Here is a 21,288-nt window from a genome sequence, read left to right on the forward strand (position 1 = left end):
AGGGCCTTCCCAGCAGAGCCGCTCTCCAGCAGGTCCCCCCCAGGCTGTGCTGGTGCGGGGGGTTGTTCCTCCCCAGGGGCAGGACCCTGCACTGGTTCCTGTTGAATTCCCTGAGGCTCCCCTGGGCCCAGCTCTCCAGCCTGGCCAGCTCTCGCTGGATGCCAGCACAGCCCTCCGGCGTATCAGCTGCTCCTCCCGGCTTGGGATCCTCAGCAAGTCGTCTGAAGAAAATCTCTTAGCTGGTGTAGCTGCCCTTGATATTGTTGTGTGGGTGCAGGTAAGAGCTGTGAATAAAACTGCAGGTGTGTTGAGAATGATGCAGGCTCCTTCAGACTAAATTGTGTGACCGTCCTTCAAGTAACAAGCAGGTGTTTTAAGCTGAAAGGAACAGCCTCAACAGAGAAGTTGGGAGGTCTGCGAGGGCAGGGAGTCTTGAGTGGGGAAGAAAAAGTCCCTTGCACACTTGCATCAAATACCAACATGAGTGAAACAGAGATAGAAAGTGGATGAACGAGAAGTGATAGGAAAAGGGAGGGAATGTTCAAGCATCCTGCTCCTGCAGGCAATGTCCCAGAGGCACGTGGCTGCTGGAGCCATGGGCTGGGATGTCCCCCAGAAAGCAGTCTGGGCAGTGACCAGGAGCGATCTTGGCTCTACAGCTGCATTGTGTCATTGTATTTGCGTTTCTCCATTTTTAACTTTGTTTTCAACCCTGTAATCCAAGGCTTAGCTTTGTACAACACCATGACCATCTTGCATGCTCTCAGCTTCAGTGTGTGGTGGGAGAAGGGAAAGTAGATGAAGCTGAAAACACAGTCTCATCTCTCTTCAAGAGGAGTGGATCAATGCAGAGGGAAAGGCGCAGGCAGCACCCAGGGCGTGCAGTTTAGGGTGGATCTGGGAATGTGAGTTTGGACATTGTGTCTTGCCAAACTGTAAAGGCCAGATATTTTGAGTGCTGGGATATGGGAAAAGTTTGCTGCTGGCTGGGCCTTGTGGCAAGAGCAGGCAGCGCTCATCTTATCTCGGGGAGCTGGCAGCATGGTCGTCTCTGCGAGCAAAAGGCCCTGGATCCTTCCTTCTGCCATCACCCACGATTTGTATCATCAGACTTGCTTAAGATTGCTAAATAACATTTCTGGTTGCTGCCAGCTGAGCATGCATGGTGAAACATGAGTACTGTGCACTGAGTGCTGTGTTAATTAGGCTGCTGGAGGGAGATCCTTGTCTTCTCTGACTGGTGGTTTCTTTTATGATCTCTGCTTACCTGACAAATTACTATCAGATGATAAAATCAAAAAGTATATTCAAACGTGAAGAACTCTGGGATGCCATGAGCTGGGAACTTTTGACCTAAGGTTTAAAACACATTGCACCAATCAAATCGTAACTTTATTCTGAGAAATCCTAGTCTGTGACTTTGCAGGTTTGCTCTGCTGTGACAAATATTCAGAAACAATTGCTAAACACAGTGACCAAAATAAAATTTTAACAGTTTTTTTGACTCTTGTTTGCCTTGCTGACTCAACACAGCTACCATTGTGGGTGCCAGATTATATTCCTGCACATAAAAAAACAATGCAGTTATGACCTAAATTCTGATTGCAGGGCCACTGTCATTGACTGAGGATGACTCAGAACTTCTTGTGATTTGTTATTTGTTATTTGCCTTTTACCCCCCCAGTTTAAACAGTGCACTCATGTGATTTGGGCTTGGAAAACGTGCTTTGGCAAGGACTTTTCAGAGGGACAGTGAAACATGGTTGCCCTCATTTTTAGGTGCCCAGCTGTTTGTTTTTAAGGTGGGTGTGAAAAGTCAAGGCACTAATACATCCAGTCATTTTTGAAGGTCCTGGTCCACATGACTAATTGCGTCTCAGCTAAAAAGAAGGCAGGATAGGTAAATGCATCTGCAGCTAAGTCATAAACAGCCCTTGCCAAGAGATTGCTCATCCAGACTCTGTGGGGAAAAAACCTATTGAGTCATCAACCTTCTAGACATTGGGGATGGATTAGTAAGGCTTTGAAAAAACAGAAGAAAGGCCAAACCGATCATATTTTGGAGGTGGGATGTGAAACATTCAGGACAACTCCCTTCTTGAATACTTGAAATAAAGTTCTGAGGATTTTTGTGCATCTGGGAGCTAAGGAAGAGCTGAGCACGGAGCAGCTGGGCATTATCAGACATCCAGGTCCTACAGACAGCGGGGAAGGGATCGCTTGCCAGGCTTCCCAAAAAATATTTTGCAAATTTTTATTGACTTCTCTTCTGGAAGTGGAGAAGCCCCAGAGGCATTGGCTGCATGCACAGCCTAGGGCAGCTGGGTGGACAAATGGTGTCTCCAAGTATCCACAGGCAAGGTGTCCTGACTCCTGGTGTGAGCCACAGCAGATGGCCCTGGGGTAGAGCCGGGCTTTGTGGCTCTGCAGGCTGGTGAACTCGAACACCGGCAGTGCAGGGCAGGGGCCCTCTCCACCACCACTATCCCCAGAAGTAGTCAGCCCAAACTGAATCTGGTCTGTCCTTTCACGCAGCAGCTGCACTTCCTTTTGCAGATTAAGGGCAAGACACTAGGTGCAGATGTGACGAGACAAGAGCTGAGTCCAGCTTACAGACCCAGTCACCACCTACAAAGCCTTCAGGGTAGAGGTCTGTGTCCCTGGACTTCTGGTCACCAGAAGTTCATCAGCATCTCAGGTGCCACATTTATGTCCACAGTGGGGATGCAAAGACTGTGCGACAGTGGAAAGATGCATTTTGCTGTGAAAAACTTGTCACCAGCCATAACTGCCTGGGTGACAGAGCAGGGGCAGATGCTAGAACCTGTATTTCTATCGCCTGTTCCAGCCAGCAGACCACATCTCCTGGGTACGTCTCCGCTCCTGACCGGTAGCTAGAGATAGTATTGGGTCACCCTGGTCTGTCAGAGCCACCCTGGGAGGAGGCTTAGCAGGGAGTCACAGTGCTTTACTGCATTGTTGTGGCAATACAAGTGCAGTGCGCAGGAGTGGGGAAAGTGGCTCCTGGGGACATGCTGTACGTTGGTGCTGCTGTTGGGAGATGGAGACAATTTGTTCTGCCTTTTTTCCACTGTGCATGGATATGTAAGCCAGCTCTCAGCCTCATCTGACAATAACATTTTGTTTCCCTTAACCAACATAACTTTTTAAATGATGCAAATAATTTTAGTGCATCCAAACAGGAAGTGGCTGAGTGCCTGGGTGTCTGAATCAACATCCTGGAGGCTGGGCCTTTGCCACCAGCACAATTACTAAATATAGGAGTTGCCTATGGATGGAAGCACAGGTCTTGGAAATGGCAGAGCTGTTGAGACTCTGTGCCAGAATGTGACCATTGCCAAACACTACTGCTGCTCGGCCTGTTCATTCCTGCTTGCGTGGCCACAAGCTGCATCATCTCAGCTCCTCTGTGCTGATGCAATCACATTTCCTCTCTGGTTGTGGCATTGGGATGGAAAGAGCAGCACAGAGGGACCAGCACTACTGCTTTGGTGCTGGATGAGCAGCACACAAAGGCTCCCCAAATTAATCCTTTCCCAGGATTGTAAACTCAGTGCACTAGCAGGGTAGCCATGCACAGAAGGGACTTCAGAGGCACCCATCGTTCCTGGCATGCGTAGGACTACTGGAGTCACAGGTCTGGAGAAGGGCCACAGGAAGGAGACAGGTCATCTGCCACGCAGCAGGAGTCAGAGGTTACCACCTCAAATTATGTTTTCTTCTTCTGAATAAAGAACACAGGATTTTTTTTCAGACTTTTTCTGCAAGTTTTCCAAGAAATCTAACAACCCCAGACAAGTTCTAATTTGTCCACATTTGTTGTGAAGCGTGGGAGCCTTAACTGGCAGCACGGTTCATGAATGATGCCTACAAAACTAAAAGACCTCTCTAAATGCATTTGATTGCTGATGACAAAAATATCTATGGGTCCTAAACTAATCCCAGAATATCTTATATAGGTATTACTCATTGTTCTCCTCTTTTATCTCCCATGAGGCAGCTGAGGAAGGAGACAAACAATAGCTTGAGGTAATGAACCCCCAGAAAGACTGCCTTGGCTTTTCCTGTGCTGGATCTATAGTCATGTTTGACTGTGAATGTGAGGTCTATCCTGATGCCCCGTGCTGGGAATCTGCAAAGACTGAGCTGGCCTTGGGTTTGACAGGCAGGCCAGGTAGCCAGAGGCGACCCGGAGTGCTGCTGAGGCAGCACTGACCCATGTTGGAGGCAGGAAGGTGTCCCCTGGGAATGCAAGACAAGGAGTGCCAAAGCCAGTCCCCAGGTCACTAACACAGGTGAGGAGCTAATGTGATCTTGAACCCAGCTTTCTGGCTACTGTAGATGGAGCTAAACCTACCAAAGATATTCTTGGCTGTGATGTGGCCACGCGTAGCTCTGTGAGGGAGATCTGAACTGTGAAACACAAGGGCACCCACTTTGCCTAAACGCTAGAGCAGCTCTTCAGAGATGAGTGTTTCTACAGTAATCCCAAATTCTGGATGTCCCAACTCGACCTCTCAACCTCATTCAGGTGGAAGAGAACTCTCCTCATGCTGTGGTAGAAAAGTGAGAAGCTGACTTAAACCTTTCAAAGGGAGGTCACTGACCCCGAGAAGGTCTAGTGCTGCTCTCAGCCAGCAGAGAAGGTGGGAGATGCAGAACAGCCACCCTGGCCTCGTCAGTGGGAGAGAAGGACTTCTTGCCTTGATGCTACTCTTCAGCAACATCTTTGATTCCTTTTCCTGCAGCTGGGAAATATGGATCAGCTCCTACTAGAAGTAAGCAGATTTTTCAACTCTTTGGGCTTTCACACTGTGCGCGGCTCAGAGCTGGGAATCACCATTTCTTCATGGGAATTTAGATAAACAGTGGTGACAAAATTAAATCCACTGAGTACTACCACAGTGCAGAGCATTAGCCGTCATACAGCAGGGCTCTGCCGTGGTCTTAAACAGTTGAGTTAGAAGGGTTATTTTAAGGTCCAGGAAGAATGCATGTTTCTGAGCAAGTGCCCAGAAACTCCTTTGAGTTAGTTACAATTAAAATAAAGTGAATTGAAAAGCATATAATCTCATTTTAACAATGTTATCACAGAATCACAGAATGGCAGGGGTCGGAAGGGCCCTCTGGAGATCACCTTGCCCAAACCCCTGCTGGAGCAGGCACACCCAGAGCAGGGGGCACAGGACTGCGGCCAGGTGGGGGGTGAATGTCTCCAGGGAAGGGACCCCACAGCCTCTCTGGGCAGCCTGTGCCCCTGCTCTGGCACCTGCACAGGGAAGGGGTTTGTCCTCATGTTCAGGTGGAGCTTCCCGTGTTCCAGCTTGTGCCCGTGGCCCCTTGGCCTGGCGTTGGGCACCACTGAAAAGAGCCCGGCCCCATCCTCCTGACACCCGCCTGCCTATTGATAAGCATCGATGAGATCCCCCCTCAGCCTTCTCTTCTCCAGGCTGAACAAGCCCAGGTCTCTCAGCCTTTCCTCACAAGGGAGATGCTCCAGCCCCTGATCACCTCCGTAGCTCTCCACTGGACTCTCTCCAGCAGTTCCCTGCCCTTCTTGAACTGGGGGGCCCAGGACTGGACGCAGCACCCCAGATGTGGCCTCACTGGGCAGAGCAGAGGGGGAGGAGAACCTCCTTCGCCCTGCTGGCCACACTCCTTTCCATGCCCCCCAGGACACCACTGGCCCCCTTGGCCCCAAGGGCCCGGTGCTGGCTCAGGGTCACCTCGCTGGATGCCAGCACCCCCAGAGCCTTCTCAGCAAAACCACTTTCCAGTAGTTTTATGATTAATAAAACACACATAGATGAAGCAGGAACATTGTACTGTGCTAGTATTGTGTTCTCAACTTTCACAAACATGTTTTAGACAGAGATGCTAATCTCACAGAATCACTTCAAGGGAGATGTGTCTAGAGTTTTTTGTGGTATGCTGAAAGCATCAACTAGTTTTTTTGTCATTTCACTGAAGAAAGTGGAAGTATTTAATGATGGGCTGGTGTGTAGGAGCAGTGACATTTCTGTGCTGCTATTCATCATGAGTGTTTTGGGCCTACTATGTTTCTGTCTTTGTCCCAGGGCCCTATTTCACATCAGACTCTCACACATCTATTCTGGTTATTTGTAACAAGGCAGAAATGCTGCATTTAAAATGCAGCTGGCAATTTCATGGGGATCTGAATCCTGCCTTGTATCGATAAATTTCGGAAACCTTACCAGGACACCCCGGAGGCTGGCAGCTTCAGTGGAAAAAAGATGAAATTGGGAGGTAAAAGGAAAAAGGCCATCAATTCTAAAATTTTGCAGACTAAAATTAAAAGAAAATCTTGATTCAGATCAAAACAAACTACTGTTTCATCTCATGAGGGAAAAACTCCCAGTGTTTTCCACCAACTCAAGTATCATTATTAACAGAGAGTGGCTTTTCTCACAGAGAATATGCCATTCGTGGAAATGCCAGTGATGGTCATAGGAAACTGGACATGACTTTTTGGTCTGAATAAGATGTTCAGGGCTGGACTCCCACAGCTGCTGAGCTGTGGAGCGCCTTTGTCCTGCTGTGGGTGTGCAGAGCCAGGGGGTGGAAGACTGTCTCAGTCCTCTCTGCTTTGCAAAGAATAATGAAATACTTATTGGTCCACGGAGAGTGAGAACATCTTGTGAGCTGGGGGGTTGTGGTCCTTCCCATAGGGCAGGGGGTCTTGCTCCTGCCTGTGACACGTGGTTCTTCAGGAGAGAGGTATGAGGGGGACAGAGAGATCTCCTAACCTGCTGCTGTGGGACGCATCCACCGGTGGAGGCAGGATTAATACCAAATACCCAACGTTCCAGCTCTGCGACCTCAGTTAGAATTGAACTGTCCCTTCCAAGAGCCAAGGACCTGACTTTGTTACAAAGGCCTATAACAAAAGCAGAAATTTTGGTTTAGTTGGAACAAAATGTTTTTGGTTAATCCCAAACATAACACTTTGCTGGTGAGAAAGAGGGAAAATAAAAGTGGCTTGATCTGAATTGATAATAAAATCATTTTCTGGTTCAATGATTTAATTGAAAATTGAGTTGTTCTTGCAGCAGAAATCATTATCTGGCTTTCTCCAAGTCAGAAACCAATAAGAGCGTGGGATGGAACCTGCCCTGACCAGAGGTTGGCTGCAAGGCAGTGGCACAAGTGAGCTGAGGGGTGGGTGTGGGTCCTGCACCCACTTCTAAGCCAGCAGCTCCTCCGTAAGCAGGGGCCACCACACGTCATTTCTTCACACGCCCCATTTGGCAGACGCCTGCGGTAGTGCCAGCTCTAGGCTCAGCTCAGGACAGGCCGTCTCATTCCTGATGGACTTGCTGATGCTCCAGGTGGTATTCAGCAGGATGCGACAAAGCCCACGCCAAGGTCGTGGGAGCAGTGACAGCTGCCATGCAGGGGACACTTGTAACCTGCGTGCGGTGACAAGCGGCAACATGCTGCCTTCACGACTTTCCCTGGGACACGAGTAAGGGATGGGCAAAGTGATGGTGGGTTTCTGGAAAGGGAATGGCCCAGCTGGGAGTGCACAGTGGGTGGGGGATCTCAGCTCTTAGTGCTGAGCATGGGAGCTCCGGATGGAGCTGGAGGAGCTATTTCCACCTGCAGTCCTTGCTATCAGGTGGCTCTGCCCTGCTGGGGTCACAGGCCAGGGCAGCAGATGGTCTTCTGGTTTAGGTAGGGTTGATCTTGACAGGGAGGGAGCGGGGTGGCTTCCTGAGTTCTTTCTCATCCCAGATGTCTGTGGGATTTAATGGCATCCCATCTCTATCGGTTGATCTCATTTTCACTTGCCTCCCCTTGCTCTGTGTTGCAGGGAGCCAAGGCACAGAGATGTGCCCATGTTGCCGTGGGAGCTGGAAGGTGCTCCAGCTGTAGGTCCAGCTGTGCCTCTCGCCGTGGCAGCCCTGCTCTGGGACACGAGGCCTGCTCTGAGGTCCTCTTCATCCTCTGGGCTGCTGCTCCACAGAGGGCTGAGACAGGGACTGAGCTGGGCTCCCATTGTGGTTGCCCTTAGGGCTCAGCTCTTTCCTAAGGCCTTTGATGCTACAGGGATTTAATGCAGCATTTGAAGGCCTCTTGTAGTTGTGTCTGCCCATATCCTCCCACCCCTAGACTGGACTTGCTATCTGTGATGGAGCTTGGCCATGAAGCTACAACAGAGCCCAGAGAAGGCAGCGAGGATGCTCTCAGGGTACGTTAAGTGCAGGATGAGACAACCATGACACAGCTCTTACACTAGTACATGCTTGATTGCTAACACAGAATGAACCAACTTCAGCAGCAGTTTTGTTTTCTATCAGCTGAAGCCTGGCTTTCTCACAGTTCAGCATCCCAACTGTCACGAGTTGGTTGGGTTGTACCTCCACAGCCCTGTGCATGCAATGAGGAAGCACTTGTAGAGCCACAGAGAGCACTTGTAGAGCACACAACGCAGGCGCCACCACAGAGCTAGCCCAGTCTGTTCTGTCCCTGGGGACCGTGTAGAGAAATGAAGAGCCTGGCCTGGTGCCCAGGTCCTCTGTGGAGGTGGAGCTGGCAGCGTGGGTACGGTGCTCACCTCGTGAACAAAGTGCTTTTGTCCTGGAGACTGACTTCTGCGTAGTGTCCCAGCATTGCCGCTTCCCACCTCACCTCCAAATGGGGAAGGACAAAACAAGTCCGGCTGGTGCTCGAGTGGAAGGAGAGGAGGCTTGGAGAGCAGGCTGGGTTGGTGCCTGGCTGCCGTGGCCTGCTCTGCTCCTCTGCTGATGGGCTCGTTGCCACTCTCAAGAGTTTGGGCTGTGCCTGCCCAACTCCACTAGGCATGAGAGCCTGAGACGGGTTACACTAGAAATCTGGAAACATTAAGGCTGGAGGGATCCCTGGAGGTCTCTAGTCCAACCTCCTAGTGTCAAAGCTGGAGGAGATTGCTCCTGGCCTTGTCCAGTCATGTTGAAAATCTCCAGGTGTGGAGACTCCAACACCTATGGGTGTCTGCCCCAGTGCTCGACCAGACTTAAAATTACCTGTAACTGTGGGGCCAATAAACGGAGGGCCAGGGATGAAGAACCTACTCCTCTCAGGGGTGAGATAGCACTGAAGCAGCAGTGCACCTCCCCATGAGATCCCAGTGCTCTTCTGCTTCCCCTTCAGGACCCTCAGCCTCCAGACCACCATCATCCATGGCATGGCCAAAACCTGATGGCGCTGGCTGGTGCCTCTGATGCAGGGGCCAAACACAGAGAGTTAAAGGACTGAAGGATCACCTCCCTGTGGGGTTTAATGAGGCCAGCTGGTGGATGTTTTCTTCATGAGCTGGAATTAGAGTTGCCTGGAAAGTATTCTGTATTTCCCATGAAAGTTTCAGAGGACTTGCACACCTTTCACTTGCATTACCATTTCATGTGTTCTCACAGGTCTCCAAGAAAGAGCTTAGCAGGTAAATACTAGCAGGTGGCTTACCAACTAGAATTAAAAAATACAAACTGTCATAGTTTTCTGGCCAAGACCTCTTCCAAACTTAGACAAAGTAAGAAGTCTTCCCAGCAGCTTTGGTAGTGAAAGATGAGGTTTGGGTTTTGGGTTGTATTTTTCTCTTTTTTTGGTTAGTTTGTTTTTCAAAGAGCCGTTTGTGTCAAAACAAAGTTTATATGAAAACTTTTCAATCAGCTCAGGGGACAGCCAAGCACAGAGCCTGCGGGTTTCCCTTCTGCATCTCTGAGTCATTATGAGAGTGGAGGGTCTCTATTTTTAGCCTGTGCACACACTAACTGATACCAGCTACAGAGCCAAGCTGCTCTTCAGCACTGGATTACCGTTGTGAAACCTCAGCACCGACACAGAGTTGGTCCTTGGGTCAGGCTTGGGTGCATGGAGTAGCGCCTTTGTGGAGAGGAGCAGCAGGAGGGGATGGTGGTGCCGCTGCCACTCCTGTCCAGCCTGGGAGCGTGGCAGCAGAGCTGCTGTGTCAGATGGCAGCCACCACGGCTGTGCAAGGGAGTCACCCCTCCCTGCAATGCCCTCTGTGCCGGAGCAGGGGTCGGATGGGTGTGGAGGGCCGGTTCTGCACAGGGACCACCTGCCACGTTTAGCTCACACCACTTGTCCCTGGAAATGCAGGAGTTTGATTTTACTGTGTTTTCTATGGTAACTGTTTGTAGCAGAAAGTTTTTGAGTTTTATTTGGTAAGTCCAACCACCCAAACCTGACAACTTGAGAACTATTTGGATTTGAGCTTGGCACAGTGATGCCATCTGGGAGAGAAATGCCTCGTGGCCCTCTCCTGCCTGGACTGGCTTCACTGGTGGGACTGCAGCTGGGGTGATAATTTTTGCTTGCTTTGTTTTAAAAGAATCAGCTCTGAAATATCGAAGAAACGCTTTTTCCTCTGCCTTTGTTCCAGTGGCTGAGTGGAAGTAGCCCATGTTTTTTAAGTAGCTCCTCTGGGTGCAGAAGAGCACAGGGACAGGTGATGGAGAATGTCCTGCCTTGGGCCAGACGTGGTCTTGCAGACCAAAGGAGTGGCCTTTTTTAAGCATATGAGTTAATTCCGGGTGGAAAAAAATGTCTTTCTCAGTAAAACTGTTGGGCATGCCCACAGATGTCAAATAAGCAAGAGAGAGACTTCTACAACCCACCAGAGTGGTTCTGTATGGGGAAACATGACGCTGTGTAGCTGCACGTCTGTGGGCTGCGTGATGCGTGGGTTAGCATGGAGAGGAAGGCTGCAGGTACGTGGTCAACCCAAATGGTTGAAAAAGAGATGTTGTAAAAATAGGTTCCTACTGAAGAGAGTTGAGGTGCAGGTAACCTTCCTGAGACATACAGCTTTTGTTGTAAGATGCGCTTAGTTGCAGTCTGCCTGAGATGCATGTCTCAATGGTTATATGAAAGACACTGCACACACATCAGGTCCATGGTAGTGAGCTTATTAACCATAGCTGAAACCACCACAAGACTAAGTCCAGCCTTGGAAAGATATGTGTGAGACAGGGAAAAAACCCTCAACAAGTCCTTCAAGCTACTTTCTGACCCAAGAGATGCTGTTCCTGTAGTCTTGACAAAAAGCCCTGAAGCAGAAAGAGAAAGCGGGCACTGGAGGAACTCAGTTCCTCTAGAAATCATATACATTCACTTTCTTCCCTGAACCATTTTAAGAAGTGTAGAAAGAGCAGACTCTGTTCATCTTCTGTGCCTCTGGCGTTACTCCATGGAAGGACTTCACTCCTGATGTGCTCCAGCACAACTGGGATATGGAGTGTAAAATCACAGCGCAATTCAGGCAGACCTCACTGCGATGCTAGCACAGCTTGCTCAGTGTCTTGCCCAGGCAAGTTTTCAAATCTTAAAGGACAGAGGATCCATGGTCCTTCTGGGCCCCTGCCTCAGTGCTTGACCACTGGAACAAGCTCTTGCTGGCTCATCCAAGCCTTGTGAGGAGTTGTCTGATGAATCAGCTCTTTACAGGTCATCTGTGTGAACCACATCATTTTGGCCAGATTCCAATGTTTTTTAAAACCTTCCTTCATTTTTCTTAGCCAAGGGTTCAGGCAGTTGGAGGTGCCCATCTGGAGTGGTCTAGCCAAGCATTGTATTGAGTTGAAGTCGACCCCTGTCATCTGAGGGTCACATCTCCCTTCCCCATCTCCCTGGGGCTGATTATCCCTGTTGCCCTGCTCAGGATGGCTCTGGTGGACACCACCACCAGGGTCTGCCTTACCCCTCTAAGAGCGCAGCCACCCAGAGGCCTTCCTTCTGCTTCCTCCAGGACCTCAGCACCCACGAACCTCCACAGCAGTGTCTGGAGAGGGCTCTGCCCTCATGAGTTGCTGGTTGGTGCTATCATTTATGCCCATGTGCAGAGCTCTGGCTTTACCTCTGCGTCTCAAGCACTTTAATACAGCTTTGTTTTACCTACAGCAAAAGAAAAGTTCAACAGTGCGGGCAGCATATTTGCTTTCCAAACAAATGCTAATGAGCATGCATAATGAGCGTGTTAGCCACCATGGTTTGGCCTCCAGGAGTCCACATTGTCACACCAGCCACAGAAGGATGCCTGGAAGAACCCGTGGCAGATGCCAGGTTGGTGACCTGGCATGCCTTTAGAGCTGCTCTGCCTTACAAGGACTAAGCCCAGGCAGTGTGGGCTGAGATGTGGACCAGTGTGAACAACTTCCTACTGGACTAGGTGGCCATTTTCAGCTTCCTGGGGAAATCTAAATATGAAGAATATTTCTCCATGAGTGCAGAAAACCCCCTTCCTCTTGCTCCTCTGCTGTCTCCTGTTGCTTATTCAAAATCAGAAAAACTGTGAAATTTAGAGGGGAGTTGGAAAAAATTGAAAAAAATAATCTTTGCAAAGCATCTAGAATAAAACCTGGATTTTTTTTCGAGTGCAGAAACAATATTTTTATTTCAAATAGAACAAAATGCCATTTATGCAAGCAAGTGGAAACTCCCATTGGCGACCATTGCTCTAATAAACACAAAAAGGAAGATTTTGTCTGATTCTGATGTTAAGCAAATCATGAACTCACGCCTAGGCAAGTGTGTTTTCCTACTCCTGGTGACATATTACAGTATGACAAGGGCCAGCATCTGGTCTGTGTTTGGCTTAGGTGATGCTGCGCTACTGCACAGAGTAACTGAAAATCAAATGAAGCAGCTGGATGACAACTTTTCTCAGGCAGAGGATCCCTCCAGCTGCAGCTCATTTTGAGTAAGTCATAGCATTCTTTCATGGTGCTGAAAATGGTTGCGATTAAGCAGAAACTACCTCAAAGAAGTTGCCTCTCGGGTCCCGGTAAGTGCATACATGGCAGCTGTGTCGCCATCACAAACCTCATGAGGAAGTTTGCAAGCAGACGATCCCTCAGACGGTCTGCTTGGAAACCATGGGTGTCTCGTCTTCTCTGGGGGCACACTTGCATTTCCCATGTAGTCTTCACTGTCACCTGTGACTCGCTGTAATGAGGATCTCAAAGTCCATTTCCAGTGGTCAGAACATTTTTTCAGGCAGCTCTGGCCTGTGTTCTTTCCCATTACAATGGTGGTGTGAACACCTGGGCAGTAAGCAAATCCTCCAGGGACATGAAGACGTCCACTGAAGGGAAGCAGCAGCCTTTTTGCCTGTGCTACTCAGACTGCTGGACTGTCCATGCAGCACCTATAGAAAAGCCATCAGGTGGCTGACAGGGCACAGACCGTATCCAGAGTCTTTGGGAGCAAAAGACCTGAAGCCTTTGCTGTTCTCTTGATGTGGCTGCTGCCTCAGCTGAGATGGCGCAGGAGGGAGAGGTCCATTTCTCCATACACCCGCTTCTCTGTGGGCCTGTCTGTTCTGTCTCACCCCAAGCTTCAGCTGGCTCTTTCCTGGCCCTAGCAGTGCCAAACTGAGTAGCCATCCCACCAAAACAAATCAAACTTCTCTTGGCTTCCCTGATGGTCTCTTAAGCTAGCCCTTTCTCAGAGTCACACCAAGCGTGTCTCGAACTCCATTCATGTGGTTCGCAATGATGTAGAGCCTGGGTGAAAGGGTGAAGAAGACCTTTCTCTGAAGGTCCTTTATCCAAATGAAAGCAGAACACTGCACACAGCTCTATAAATGTCCTAGGGCTGTGAAACTCTTGATACCAGGAACAGCTTCCCAGCTCCAAAACCCAAGCCACAGAGACGAGCACAAGAAATGAAAGGCTACAGAGGACACAGCTGAATTATTTTTGTGTTTCTACAGAGCATTTCTGTTTCCCAGGACCAGGAACGTGCTGTCCTGCTGCTGTGACAACCCCAAAGCTCTGACACTTTCACACAGTCCCACTACCACTTTTGTGAACCCACAAAAGAAGACAAAATCAGGAAACCTGAGTTTGGTTTTCAGTTGTAGGCGATGCAGCTGGGACAGGGGTAGTCCCCAAAATTGCCTGTCACTAATTGCTGCTGTCTAGTTAAAACAAGAAGCAGCCCCAAGAGATATGGAGCTGCCCAGCATCCAGGCTCAAATCGCCGAAGATGTTCCCCGGCTGTGGCTTTCCAATAATTAACGTCTGGGAACGTGCTGCTGTTTCAGGAGGTTGCACTGGTGCCATCTTTATCAGGTATTTGGAAACTGAAATTAATTACCTCTTGCCACGTATGCGTGCAGTGCTATCTTTTGGGCTATTTGCATAGATCAATGTTAATTATTTATATCTGCTCAGAGGGTGCTTTGCCTGGTGGTAGCTCAGACCTGCTCAGGCTGCTGACCTGCAGCAGGGAATGGTTTTTGTGTTAGGTTTTCCACACCACTTTCTGGAGGAGCAATCCTGTGGGCTCAGGCCTCTGGCTTGCAGCAAGAAAAACTTTCCTTGTTCCTCAGTGATCCTTTTTTGCCACTTGCATTCTCATTTTGGACTAAGCCATTCCTCTCCCTCTTGCTACTCCCATGTTGGAGCTGTTAGTGCTTCCTCTAGATTAGCCCAACAAGCCTTTAATCTTAGCCCTTAAACTCATCATAGATTTTTAACTTATCTTTCTAGCTTGTTTGTGAGAGCCATTGGCCCTTCTGCTTTATTAATACTAGAAATTCCTGAGCTACTGGCACATTTCTTAAGGCTGTTACAACCCTTGAGCCCCATAGGCAATGCAAACCTCTCCTGCCTTTTACAAAAGCTGATAGCTGAGCGCGGCATGCCCATGAGCCAATGGCCCATCCCCATGTTATTTTCTTTGCTGCGTGGAGTTCGTGGAGCTCCACTGGAGGGAAACAAGATCTAGCTTTGCGGAACACAACAGCATGGGTCCCTGGAGGAAATATCTGCACCAAAGCTGCAGCAGCCATGTGTAGGGAGATCTTTTGCTCTAGAAGGCTTCCCTTCCCCTGGCTGTGCTCAGGAAACGTGATTCTTTGTTCCTTCATGAAGCGAGGAGGGCTTCTACTCTGGATAGTTATAGCTTATGGAAAGGCTCGGTATGGCTCCTACCAAAACCCACAGGATCTTTCTGCTGGCAACAGAGAGGACCTGCGCTCATACGTGGTTCCTTTCTCTTTGTCCTGTGCCAGGTTTGCGGTGTCTCACACCAGGACCATTGGAAACTTTTTCCTGTGGGCAGAAAGCACTGGCTGCAGACCTACTGCCTTCTGAAGGTTGGGAGATAAGTGGGCCAATAAACTCCTGTTTGTAAGCCGTGTGTATACAGGGGTGTCCTTTGTTCTCCCCATCCTTGTTGGAAGAGCACGCCTGCTGTTCACCAGAGCTCAGAGGTCGTTACACCACTTGGATCACGCTTCATTTGTGAATGTATTAACAAAACTCTTTAACAATAATAAGCTTTAAATAATGAGTGGCAACTGGTGATTGGAGCCTCCATCTGTTCTCACCCGCAATGTGCAAAGTCTACCAAAGTCAATGGACTTCTCTCCGCTGAATTCAATGGGCCTTTTGCCAAAATCTGTGTGAATAAAAAGGTGCTTGTGCATATATTTATGAATGGTGAGGAGGGGAATGTGTGCAAATCCAGCATCCACTAAGTGCACATGAAACTGCTCCTAACACAGTTTTTAGTGAATCCCAGCAATTGCCTGTCTGAAAACTTCATGTCTCCTTGTTGGAGGAAGGGGAACTCCATAGCTCTGGGACAACACCTGTGCTGCTTCAGAGGAGGGTCACGTCAGAAAACAATGGCATTGAGAAGGACACAGCTTCCCTGGTACAGAAGTGGATTTTGATGGCTTCGGCACTGTACCTCTGACTAATCTAATTTGCCCTGCGATTTCTTTACAGCAGACAATGGCTGCTTCCGTGTATAACTGTTTACCTAGTTATAAAAAATCCAGCATTGTTGTGACTCCTGCAAAGGAAAATGAGGCTTGGGGAAGAACTCCATGTATCTGCGTGTAATATACATTGCTCTGAAGTACTTATTTTCTCATAAGGGGCCCTTGAGCTGTTGAAATGACACATAAGGAGTCAGCAAATAATGAGCCCAATTAGGGATGACTTTAACATCCCTCTGGAAGGACATGCATTCTCTGTTATCCTTCAGATACACACTTGGACATGCTGAGCTGCCACAGCCAGTTGGAGAGAAAAAGCAAAGAGTTAATCCAGAATTCTTCCAATAGAACCATCCAGCATTAGTCCTCAAATGATGTTCTGACAGTTTGTGTAAAACACAAGGCCCCTTGCAATTCAATATCTTTCACCTAAGCCATAGCAATCCTCTTTTTCTTTTCTTTTATTTTTTTTTCTTCTCCAGGAACTGGAGTCTGGGGTGAGAAAGCAAAATAGTAGAAGACAGAGAAGGAGGAAGGTCAAGTGTCCTGGAGCTAGTGGACAGAAGTCCTGATGGCATCACAGGATCTCCCACAGTGGAGCTGAGAGCTGAGCAGGGACAAGGGCCCTGTGACACATTGCCTGAAGGTGTCTGCTCCTGGCCTCTTCACAGAAGAGGCGCTCAGTGAGAAACAGCTTTTTTTGTATTTGCTTGCAGTCCTGATCCCCTCTGCCTTCCCTTTGCATTTGTCCCTCAGGCTGAATGACAAAGATAAAATTCTCCTTTACATCTGCTCTGCTAAGGTATTTGTGATTGTCTCCGCTGCCCTTTCCAAGGTGTGTGTGGTGAGAAGGGACATACCCAAAAGGAGCCCGAGGGCTCCTATCTCTGCATGCCATTGCCTCCTCCCTGACCCCTCCGAGTTCACAGCCATCAGCACCTAGTCCTCCCGCAGTGGTCCTCCCCACTCTCTGGGCAGCTGGCTACCCAGTTACTCCTGGGAAGAAGGGTGCATTTCACTCAGCAGTAAATGGGAAAAAAAGTTTCCTTAAAGTTGTAAAATATGGTTGAAAAGTACAAGAATGGAGATGGATAGGAAAAGGTTTTTACCTCCCCCTTATAATTTCAGGTTGATGTTTCCTGAACAGGTGAGGTACACCTGCTGCCTCAACCCTTCTCCCCGCAGCTTTTTGGAGAGATGCAGATGTGGCTACTATGGGATTTATTTTGTTATTTGTTTGCTTGTGTGTGCAATCGTAGAATTGCGCATCGTAGCTTTTCAAGATCTTGGGCAGAAAGCAACTGAGTTGGTGCACTGGGAAAGGGCTTGAGCCTAACAACTCATTCCTGCTTGTGGGTGCTGGGATGTCAGCGATGGATGCGGGCATGCCTCGCAGCACCTTGCATGAGCAGGACTGGCTAATTTCTCTTTCTCTGGCCCTCGGTAGTGGTTGTCTCATCAAATGCAAACATCTTAATGACTTGAGCTATTCAGTGGATTTCCTCTCTATTATCCTGGCTAAGCTATTTGCTCTACTCACAAGCTGGCAAGCATTCCAGGTCATCTGAAAATGCTTTGTAAACTTTTGCACATCATTAGATCTAAGTAGGACGGTTATAAAGCAATGGAGAGGAGTTAAAAGGCAATTTACCTTTTATGAGAAATGCAGGTACCCTGGTGATAAGCTCTTGTCTCAATAGAGGATCTGTGAAGCAGTGAGCCAAGAAGTCTAACATAGGGAGAAATCACAGGCTTTTTTTCCCAGGGGAAATTTTGCTATTTTCCTGCTTGCGGGTGATATCATATACCTTAATAACACCCGCCCCCCCTCCCCGCGGTGTCATTCGAGCTGACACTCTGCAAACTGTCACCTAAAGGTCAATTGCTCTGTTTCACCCTTGCAAGCAGAGCTTTGCTGCTGACACCGAAGCCACTGTTTCAAGGCGGAGTGGGTCAGGGTCAGCTCCCTGGCAGATGGCATCTGTTTGCTGCTGCCTTTTCTCCTTTTCAATCAGGTTACCCCTGCTTTGTGTGCAGCACTAATGTGGCGGTAACGGTGCTGAGCGTGGACTGGGAAAGACTAGCTGACACGCTGTCCTGGGGCTCTGGGCAGACTCAGTGCCACGTTTTTATTTGTATAAATCAGGTCTCCGTTCATACTGGGAAATTAAGTTTTCTGTAGTGTTTGAACTAGGAGTCCATCCATTACAGTTCATTTATCACAGAGACGAGCAACACAGCTCTTCTGTTTGCTTTCCGTGTTTGGACGTGCTGAATCTGTGCCCTCACCAGAGCAGCTTACTGTGCATTAAGCTTGTCCACAGGGCAAGTGATTTTTCTAGTGCTGACAACAATTTTGTACCTAGCTGACATGTTCAATGCTGTGCTAATCCCAACCAGACAAAACTAACTGCTGAAAAAGGGGAAGAAGACAGCCACAGCTTTTATGTTCAGCCACCTTTTGCAGTGCCTCCAGGAACACGGTCTGAGGATTTTCTGGCTACATTTGCATAGAGGCAGCCTTCTTCCTCGTGCTACAGGCTTAAAATTGTTTGGTGTTGGTTTTTTTAATATATTGAGCTGTATGAGGTCACTTATATGTACGGGAGATCACTGTGCCTCCAGCAAGCACTCCAGAAGGATTCTGAAGGCAGCAGGCTCTAGTATGCCTGGTTGCTGCAGCAGGCATGTGGAATGAAATCAGAGCAAATGATGAGCTGCTGTTAACAGTCAGAAAACCTCTTCTGCACCACTGCTGTGGTTGAGTAAATGATGCCAAGAAACAGCCCATGCTGCTGTCGGCATGGCTCGCCTGGGCCAACTGATGCTCTTCCAAATTACTTCTGGGTGTTGTTCAGGGCTCGGTGTAGAGCAGATACCAGCCCCGTTAGATGGGCTGAATCTACCAAGTTGTTCTGGAGGCTCAGAGAGTTTAATCGCAAGGCTGTGGGAGGGTCTGGGCTGCTTGATCTCATGCCAGTGGTTCAGGAAATGTTTAATTCACTCATAAAGACCTGAAAAGATTGTGGATGCGGGTATCTTGCACTGACAGATTTCAAGGATAGTATTGTTGTCGATATAAAGCTCAAGATAAGCTGCTTGAAAAGAACTAGCAGAGCTGAAAAACTCCACAAGGAAAGGTAAGAATGCGGCTCATTAATAAGTTGGAGCAAGACAGATGGTTCAACTGACAGGACAGTGTTTTGCTAAAGCTTGGCCAGCCAGGTTTCTGTTCACAACCTGAGTCCTGGGTAGTTTTTTCTGTCCTTGTGGCAGAGCAGGAGAATGTGCTGGGCATAGACTTGGCAAAGGGCCTGTGCCTCCAGTTTTGGCAGCGAGGCTAAGTCCTGATAGCATCAATAAATGGTGCAGATGTCCAAAAGGCAGTGGTGTCCATCTGGCTGTGTTTGTTGATCTGTAATTTGGACTCTTGGGCTATTCACAAAATCTGTTCTTTAAATGCTCATTCTGGGGTGCAGCTTGGCAAGGCTCAGAAGCAATCCTGGCTCTCCAATGATCCCATTCACGTCCTCAGCAGATCCTATGCATTCTCTTCCCATGGCTTGCAGATTACTCTCCAGGTCTTATTCCTTGCCTCTCTCTCAGCCCAAACACTGGCTGCACATCTGCACCCAATTATCCACCATCTAGAGCCTCCTGACTCCTTACAGAGGATGACTTCTCCATGACAAGGACCTTGACTGGCCACCTGCTCCTTAACCTGCACCTACAGCCTTGATCTGGAGCACACAGGGCAAGCACAATCTCCACCTCAAGAATTGGCACGAGTCCCTTGTGTAAGGGAAGAGACCACCAGGACATCACTGCTGGGTTTTGGGCAGTGAGAGTACCTCCTGAAAGAGGTCTTGCTGAAATCATGCTGGAGGTTCTCCCTTTCCCAAAGACACAACCTTGTCTGGATGGAGTCTAGGACATGCTTCCTAAGACACTTCACTTAAGCCACATGTCTAAGCTTTTCTTGCCAATCAGGATGGGTTTAAACCAAATCATAGGTAAGTTAAATGGGAGGCAGACCTCACTAGCTCAGGGCATGGGTTTGCCACTCCTCTTGGGACCTGGCTTGAAAGCAGCTCTGGTGTTTGCTAGTTACTGTGTAGACCTGCACTGTACTCCTGGTTTCATCATCTGTTCTGATGAAAATGCCCAGCCAGATGGGTTGTTGATTAAACACTATAGATCATGGGTCGCCAAGGAGTTGGGGCACAGAGACCAAGGGATTTTCCTGCTGGATCATGGTCTCATCTTGGACCTGGATTTGATTCCTCACAAGGCAGATTCCTAGAGAGTTGTCTTACTGCTGTAGGAGCTGCGCTTCAGTCATGACCTGCCTGGTGTAATCATAAGGAGATAAGGACATTATTGCAGCCTGCTCACTTTTACAGACATAAGGGCTTAATTGTTGGTTCCTGGGTCTTCTCTGAGATGAAAGGGAAATTCTAATTGTAAGTGCTCAGCAGTGGTAATCTGTGACTGAGGAATGATCTGGCATGGAGGGCAAAAAGGCCCAACTACAAGAAGGGGTTAAACTGGCTGGAAGCAGGAATGCCAGAGACAAAACAACTCCTTGCAAGGCATTGGTGCTGGTGCAAGGGTATATAAGGAATCTGCTTGTGATGGATCTTTGCAGATTCCATGTAGAACTGTATCTTGTGGTAGGACTCTGCCTGATGTGTTGTTCATTACATTTTTCTATTTAAGCACTAACATGTGTTTAACTCACCTCAAGGGGTATCATAAAAATTGCCCATGAAGGACATTTGCCATCTTAAAGAGTAGTCAGTCTGGATTTGTGCTGGCACCAGTTCCAGTGCCCAAGAGCTTGGCTGGCACATTAGTGAGGGCAAGAGCTTGCCAGCCAGGGAGCCATCCCTCTTCCACAGTACAGCGGCACCTTACAAATGCATCTCTCACATATGCACCTCTCACCAATTTTCCTCCCTTGAGGTATGTCTCGAAGCACCAGCTATCCTCCTCAGATGCTGGGAAATGAGGCTTTCCTCTGCCTACCCCTCATCACAGCAGAGCCAGCCAAGAACGAGTCTTGCTCAGGGTATCATAGACATGTTTTCAGGATGTGTGGGAGGTTCAGACTTGACATTAGGGAGCATTTCTTTACAGAGAGGGTAGTCAAACACCAGAATAGGCTTCCTAGAGAGGCGGTCGATGCCCCAAGCCTGTCAGAGTTTAAGAGGTGTTTGGACAATGCCCTCAATAACAAGCTTTAACAGAGCTTCAGGTCAGCCCTGAAGTGGTCAGGCAGTGGGACTAGGTGATTGTTGTAGGTCTCTTCCAATTGCAATTTCTATTCTATTCTATTCTATTCTATTCTATTCTATTCTATTCTATTCTATTCTATTCTATTCTAGCACACTTTTCTGAAGTTTAAGGATGTCTGAAAACTGCAGAGTGGTTGTACTCAATGAAAAGAGATTATACTGAAAGAGAAAACAAGGAGCAAAAATTAGGGATGGAGGAATATTTTCCAAGTTGCAAGA

The sequence above is a fragment of the Phalacrocorax aristotelis genome, chromosome 20, assembly GCF_949628215.1.
Source record: "Phalacrocorax aristotelis chromosome 20, bGulAri2.1, whole genome shotgun sequence".
In the NCBI taxonomy this organism is placed as follows: Eukaryota; Metazoa; Chordata; class Aves; order Suliformes; family Phalacrocoracidae; genus Phalacrocorax; species Phalacrocorax aristotelis.